This window comes from Chrysochloris asiatica, unplaced genomic scaffold (genome assembly GCF_000296735.1).
Source record: "Chrysochloris asiatica unplaced genomic scaffold, ChrAsi1.0 scaffold00042, whole genome shotgun sequence".
In the NCBI taxonomy this organism is placed as follows: domain Eukaryota; kingdom Metazoa; phylum Chordata; class Mammalia; order Afrosoricida; family Chrysochloridae; genus Chrysochloris; species Chrysochloris asiatica.
In genome coordinates, this window is record NW_006408560.1 from 12,549,108 (window position 1) to 12,556,149 (window position 7,042).

The following is a 7,042-nucleotide window of genomic DNA, read 5'->3' on the forward strand; positions in this document are numbered from 1 at the left end:
AGTCAATCACAAAAGGACAAATATTGTATGTGACAATTATTGTAAAACTCAAGAAAAGGTTTTCAAGATTAAAAAAAAAAAATTCTTTGATGATTACCAGAGGTGGGAGGGAAGGGAAAGTGATTCACTATCTAGAAGTTGGTTGTTGTAAAGTGCTGTTGAGTTGATTCTGACCCATAGTTACAGATATATGTTAATTCTGGCCAATATACAAGAAGAGGGAGGCTGGCAGAAGAAAGATGAAGACAGGTGAAGACATGGAGGAATACAAGGGCTAAAGGGGACAGAGGTAAACACTGTTATATATACAACCCTGGGACAACAATGGTGTCTGGGTAGAATCATGGACAGATATATAGGCTGAAATGATATGGGAGGGATAATGTGGCACACTTAAATATCCACAAATATTTAAGAGTTTGACCAAGGATATTTGTACTTGAATAAACATACCTATGGATGTAGTGGGTCATATAGAGGGTGAAATGATGAAAATTTCTTAAACACTAGTGTGAGTCAAAAAATATCCACACTCTGGCTGTAGGATTTATTTTAATAAAATTTAAGAAAGGACCAATGTATATTTTCAACACAATCTTCTTGCTTTTCAGTACACTTTGTCTACTGGTCAACAAGCTTTTGTATTTCCTTACTAAAAAATGTTTTAGGCTGAACTGCAAGCTATGAATATACTGCTGTTTTCACTTCTTCATCAAAGGTGAATCTTCATCCTTGAAGGGATGCTTTCAGAGGATCAAGCAGGTGAAAATCCAATAGAGCAAGATCAGGACTCTAGACAGGATGTTTTAATACCTCAAAATGAAGTTTCTGCTGAGTGTCAACAGTGGGCAGAGGTGTGTGGATGTGCAATGTCATGCAAGATCACAATGCCCTTGGATAATAGTTCTCTGCGTTTAATCTGAAATTTAAGCTTCATCTCTTCAGTGAGCATCTCACTGTAATAAGCACTATAGATTGTTGAACCATTTTCCTGATAATGTTCCAATATTGGCCCTTTAGAATCCCAGAAAACTGTAAGCATCAATTTTCCAGTTGATGGTTGACTTTAGAACTTTTAATTGGTTGGCAATTGAGGATGTTTTCGTTTACTCTCAGGGTTGTAGTAATGAATCCATGTCTCATCACAAGTAATGATTTTTTTTTTTTAAAGAAAAAAAGATACTTTGTCAATTTTCAGTATCAAAACAGTTGCACTATTGGTTTCTTTCTCTCCCAATCAGCCTCTAAAAGACACCACACTGAAGGAGAGTACATTTGAAGCCACTAAGCTGCAGGATGACCACCTGACACACCTCACAGAAACCTCACCAAAGAGGGGGGAGGGGGCTGGGTAGGGAAAGGACTTTTAAAAGATGAGCACACACTGCCAGCCTACATACTGCAGAGAGAAATCAGCCAGATGGGGTGTCCAGTGCACTCCAACCCCAGAGGAGCAAAGTTTCAAAATCATATAAAATTAAAAACATAAACAAAAAACTTTGTATATAAGATATTCAAGGTTTCTCCAATATTGACTGATACAAAGCACCCCGGGATGGCACTTTGAGAGACAGCAGCTTCAGACCCAGAATAGGGTGACGAGATGAGTTTCGTATGGTTAACTCAGTGGCAAATCATTTTTTTTTTTTCTTTTAAAAAACAAGGCAGGAGAGCAAATAAGTGGTCACCCAAGAGAGTGACACATGATCCATTCTGTGAGTAGTTAGGAAGGGACTGGAGAAAGGATGGGTTAATGATCTCACACAGAGGTTCAGCATCCTTTGTGTACAGAGGTGCTCCTCTTTGGTGCATTTCAGTTTATCTTCCAAATCATCAACTATCTTTGCCAGCTTAGCTATTGATTGCTCAGCAAACTCGGCACCAGTCTCTCTCTGCCTTTCTGAGTTTACCAGTAAGAATCTTTATCTCTTCCTCATAAGTGTCTTCTTTTTGAGAGTACTTTTCTTCACCAGCACTCAGACACTTCAGGTTCTGGTCCATCTGTCTGCTGCTCATCCATCTCTTGGCAATGGGATTCTGCCCACTCAGCTTGCTCGTCTGTGCGTTCCAAGTCCCCTTCAATAATCGCTAATTTATGGGCCACCTCCTCGTACTTCCGATCTGCCTCTGGCGCAATGTGCTTAGCTTCTTTGAGCTGCATTTCCTGGAGTTCCATCTTTTCTTCATCTTTTAAGGCCCACTTTTCAATAACCTTCATACCTCTCTTACTCTCATCAGCAGCTTTCTCTGCCTCCTCCAGCTTTTGCAGGGCAGTGGCCAAGCGCTCCTGAGCGGGTCCAACTCCTCTTCAACCAGCTGTATCCAAGGGTTCAAGGAGGCCATCTTCGCCTCAGCCTGCTCCTGGGTCCGCCTTTCCCTTCGCTTCCCGCCCTCTCCTTGGCATCATCGGCCTGCTGCTGCAGAACCTGGATCTTGCGCTTCACCACCTCGATGGTGGTGATCCCAGCCATGGTGCCCACCCAGCTTTTGCTCACACTCCTGTTCCAGCCTCCTCCGCTCGGAGTAGCAGCCGATTCTCCAGTAACGACTTTTTTTTTTAAGTGTTTTATTGTGAATTATATGATGATTTACATGGGAGAACATTAGTTTTACATTCATTCTATCGTACATCGTATCATTGCCATGGTTACAATCCCCTCCATGCATCATCAACCGACCAAAGGGTATACCCTGCAAGCCTACCCCCTACACTATCTCCGCCCCCACCCCCCACCCCCATCTCCAGTTTTCAGCACACAGTCGCTCTCCTGCTCTGGATCTAAAATCCCCAGCTGCTCCATCGCTCCACATCATTGTCTCTGCCTCCATCTCGGGCATCACTGCTTCTCTGGGTAGGGTCCCACTCTCGGCTCTTCTCCGTTGATGGTCCTAGGGACCTCCGCTCCTAGACTGAAAAGTTATTCCCTCCCTTCCTTGCTATAAAATGTCTACCTTTACATTTCCAACCTTCACAATCAGTCCTGATAATAATTATTCACTATTGTATCACAAGAGACCCATCTGCATTTCATTTCATCAGCTCCGCCTAGGCAGATTGGATACTACTCACTGGAGATTCTGCCTTCCTCGAGGCTCCCTGGCTCTAGGTTCCCTCTTGAAAGCTTGTAAGCCAGTCACTTCTTGCCTTTGTAGCCCCCCCATTTTGGGTAGCCAATGTCTAAGTTGCCCATCCCTGTCTACTCTGTGTGTGGAGGGGGTGGGAATGATTCTTGTAAGAATTTGTTCCCTCTTTTGAGCTACTGCATCCATAGGTGTAGGTGTCAAGTTCATCAAATTGCATCAGATTACTCTTTTTTTCCTCTTCTTTCTTCTTCTGGTTGAGCTCTGATCATCCAGTCATTGAAGCCAGGTCAAGTGGGTATTATCTGCAAGTGTGGGTGTTCTTGTGCATATGCCCTCTCTTTTTATCAGGTGAACGCTTCACTCTCCACATTGTAGGGCTTCAGTAACGATTTTTTTAAAAAGAAACTTTTGCCTTCTTTTGAGTATTGGTCCAAATTTTGTTTGTAGATGTCCAAACACTTCTGTTGATGCTCTTTCATGAGTAGTTTCGGTATCCATCTTGAACAAACTTTTCAAAACCCAAGTCTGTCTTGGATTATTTTATAGGCAGAGCCATAGCTCATTTGCAAATGATTTGCCACATAATCTACTGTCCCTAGTCTATTTGACAGAATCATTTCACATGTACACTCAATGTCATCAGCTGTGGATGTAGACATGCATTTTAATATAACTGGAGTTCAGATAATTTTTGACTCATGCTCGAAATACTTAACTTTTTCTATAACTTAAAACTTTTTATCGTGAATCGAGTGAAAGTTTGAAAAGCAGATAATCATCAGTTTTACGTTCATCAGCTCATATACTTTGCTTGATTACAATGATCGCAATCCCTTCCGTGTACCAACAGTTAACAATAACTAGTAAGGTATTTTCACCATGAAATAGTCAACCATTCAAGATAAAAAAAAGGCAACATTTATCTAAGGACTAAATTGAGAAGGGATGGAAAGGCAGGTGGATGGAAGTAAGAACCACAGGGAGGAAGTGGGATAACAGTTGTTGCATGGAGGGGATTGCAGTCATTGAGATAAAACAAAGTGTAGAATTTGTTGAATGTAAAATGATCTTCTCTATATATCTTCAATCAATACAAAATTAAAAAAAATTAATAGAACACAGAAAATAATCATGAACTTGAATGTTTCTACAAAGTCAAATTGCCTTAAGTTTCTAAATGCTTTGCTTTCAGTTTCTATACTTAACTCCTTAGGGGCCAGTAACAAGCAGTTTTCTGACTAACAGCAGTTCGAGGTCCATATTTGGAGTAGCTTTGTTCTAGAAGGAGGCAATGTAGGCTCGAGGTAGGCAAATCCTTCTGCCTTATCATTCTCTAGGAAAGACATGGCCACAGGAAGGCCTGTGGTGGTTGTGGTGCCGAGGAAAGCTCTATAGTGATCCATTACAGTAATCTTTCTTTCTTGAGTCTAAGAGTGGCATCAGGGTGGTACTGACCCTCAGAATCTAAACCCTTGAGCTGTGTGGGAGCTCTAGCATAATTTATCAAGAAGTCCAAAGTTATATAGTCATTGTGGAAAACAGTGTGGTAGTTCCTCAAAAGGCTAAAAATAGAACTACCTTATGACTCAGCAATTCCACTGCTAGGAATATATTCAAGGACTTTAAAGCAGAGAGATGAACAGACAGATGCACACCAATATTTATTGTAGCATTATTCACAGCATCCTAAAGGTGTAAACAACCTAAATGACAATCAATGGATGCATGTGGTGCACACATACACTACTCAGTCAGAAAGAGAAATGAAGTTTGTTATTTTTTAAAAAAGACAACTTTATTTTGAATTGAATGAAGGCTTACAGAGCAGATCATCAGTTTTAAATACAGTAAATCATACTTTGTTTTCTCTCAATTATTTCAAACACGCTGCAACTCCAGTTCTCTCACTTCCTCCCTGTGATTCTTAGTTCCATTCCTACCTTCCTTCTTAACTTTGAACTTTGTCCTTAGGTAAATGTCCCACCCCCTTTCTTTTTAATTCACCAAACTAGAAGTGGACCATGGTTTATTAAACAGGAAGTGGAGGAGGTACTGCACAAACAGAAGTATACAACCTCTGAACTGAATTGAACCTGGGATTCCTGAAAAAAACAAAAAACAAAAAACAAATCTGTGGATTACATAATCAGGCCGGGTTGTGGGCACAAGCCATTTCCTTTCCAATCACCATGGGGAGATAAGAGGCTAAGTCCCTTCTTATGGCCAGTGGTTCCTGGGCCTAGAAATGATTTCTGTGGTGCTTTCAAGGCCCAGCTGGGGGACTTGGTGGTGAGGCAAGTGTGAGGCAAGTGCGACTGTGAGCCCTGAGCAAGGATCTGTATCATGAGCTGGGAGCGCAGGGCTCTGGCCCTGGAGGAAGCGGTAGAGTCCCTAGGTGAGGGCAGTCACCATGCCCAAGCAGCCTATGGGCACCATTGGGCTCTTGTGGTTCTTATAAAGGACTTTACCTTGAAGCTTTATGAGTCTGTGTATACAGCAGGATCATGGGGTCAAAGGGTGCTTCTGGAGTTACAGGGTCATAACCGGAACAACCACTGTGGGACGGATTGGGGGAGTGGGGGCGAGAATAGGGATGCTCAATGTTGCCCTTTTGATTTTGAATGGTGACTATTTCATGGTGAGCATACTTTACTGGTGTGGCACTGTAAGATAAGCACTGGACTGCTAGCCACAAGATAGGCAGTTCACATCCACCAGCCGCTCCTTGGAAACCCTATACAGGGTCACTATGGGTCAGAGCCAACTCGATGGCACTTAACAACAACGGCAACAATACCTTACTAGTGCTCTTGATTCCCAATATACCTTTCTACTGCTTAGATGAAAATTGGGCTATGAGTGTGAGTTCCGTTCCAGACCTGAAGGGTGGTGGCAGAGGGCCACAGTCCCGGGTTCCTCCAGTCTCTTTTCGACTAGCAAGTCTGATTTTTTTTTTTTTTTCTTTCTCTTGAAAGAAATAATTTTGAGTTTTGTTCCACAGAAAAATGGAGTCTTGATGCATGCTGCAACATGGGTGTAACTTGACGACATTATACTGAGTGAACTAAGTCGATCACAAAAGAACAAGTATTTTAAGATCTCACTGATATACAAAGTCAAGACCACACAAGTATATATAAAAGACCATAGTTTATTAGTGGTTACCAAGGGTGGAAAGGAGAGGAGGGGAATCACACTTACGGAATACTGGTTTCAGTTTGAAGTGATAGAACAATTGCATTGATTAAGAGTATGTTTGTACAGCCAATTAATTGCTGTCAATAAACTGCACATCTGTTAAAAATTAGGTTGGTGAACATTGTGTGATAGATATCATTAGAACAATGATAACAATAACAACAACAACAACAGCAAAAAAGCAACTGCCGAGGCTGCTTACGTATGGTTTCATGGCACATCCCAGTTAATTGGCCTAATCATGTATTTAATGTTTCCTTCTGTCTCCTAGTTTCTTGGGTAGTGGCTGGGTCTTAAAAGCTTGCAGGTGGCAATCCAAGGTATAACAACTGATCTCCACCTGTCTGGAGAAACAGAGGAAGAAGGAGAATCAGGAATAGGAGTAGGATATGGAATGCTTGGTTAACTGACTCCATGAACAACTGCCTCCTTTGCCATGAGACCAAAAGAACTGGACAGTGCCTAGCTACCATTACTGAATATTTTGATTAAAGATGTTATAGAAGAATCCTAATTAAAAGGGAAAAGTTACATAACAGAATTTCAAATTCTCATAGAATACAGACTTGCTGGAACCACAGAGGCTGGATGAACACCTGAAACTGTTGTCCTAAGATAACCTTTAAAAGGTAAATCAAAAATATTCCCTGAAGTCTTATTTAAACCAAACGACAGTGTAGCTTAACTAGTAAAGGTTGTCAATAGTGATTAATGTGCTCCATCTCTATAGTGATTAAGAACTATCTCAGTGGGATCAAAA

The 7,042-nt window shown here is 41.4% G+C and overlaps 1 pseudogene; it reads right to left on the reverse strand.

Annotated features, from left to right (window-relative positions):
- Positions 1-701: 701 nt before the first annotated feature.
- LOC102811744 lies at positions 702-2,471 on the reverse strand (annotated as a pseudogene).
- Positions 2,472-7,042: the final 4,571 nt, after the last annotated feature.